The 305-nt window shown below is 41.3% G+C and overlaps 1 pseudogene; it reads right to left on the bottom strand.

Annotated features, from left to right (window-relative positions):
* Positions 1–5: 5 nt before the first annotated feature.
* On the bottom strand, positions 6–299 carry LOC104984796 (annotated as a pseudogene).
* Positions 300–305: the final 6 nt, after the last annotated feature.

The following is a 305-nucleotide window of genomic DNA, read 5'->3' as shown; positions in this document are numbered from 1 at the left end:
AGTATCTAAACCGTTGAACGACCCCCTGTTTATTCCTGATAAACTTCAATCACATCTTCCTCCGTTCCCAGTTCTTTTGGAGTGTGATTTATCGGCAATTCTCTGACCTTCAAAGAGAAACCTGAGTGAAATCATGGGAACTCCCTGTCTTTGACGGTATGATTGAGTTTCTTGAGATGCGTCGTCATTTTCATTTTGAAGTGAATCTCACTGCTATCCTGTTCGTTGACTTTAATATATTCTCCTTCCTCGTTATCCCCGAAGTCTTAGATCGAAGGTTTTGCTTCCTGGTAAGACATGATGAC

Source organism: Bison bison, unplaced genomic scaffold (assembly GCF_000754665.1).
Source record: "Bison bison bison isolate TAMUID 2011002044 unplaced genomic scaffold, Bison_UMD1.0 scf7180017864035, whole genome shotgun sequence".
Classification (NCBI taxonomy): Eukaryota; Metazoa; Chordata; class Mammalia; order Artiodactyla; family Bovidae; genus Bison; species Bison bison.
This window is presented reverse-complemented; position numbering and strand designations above follow the sequence as displayed.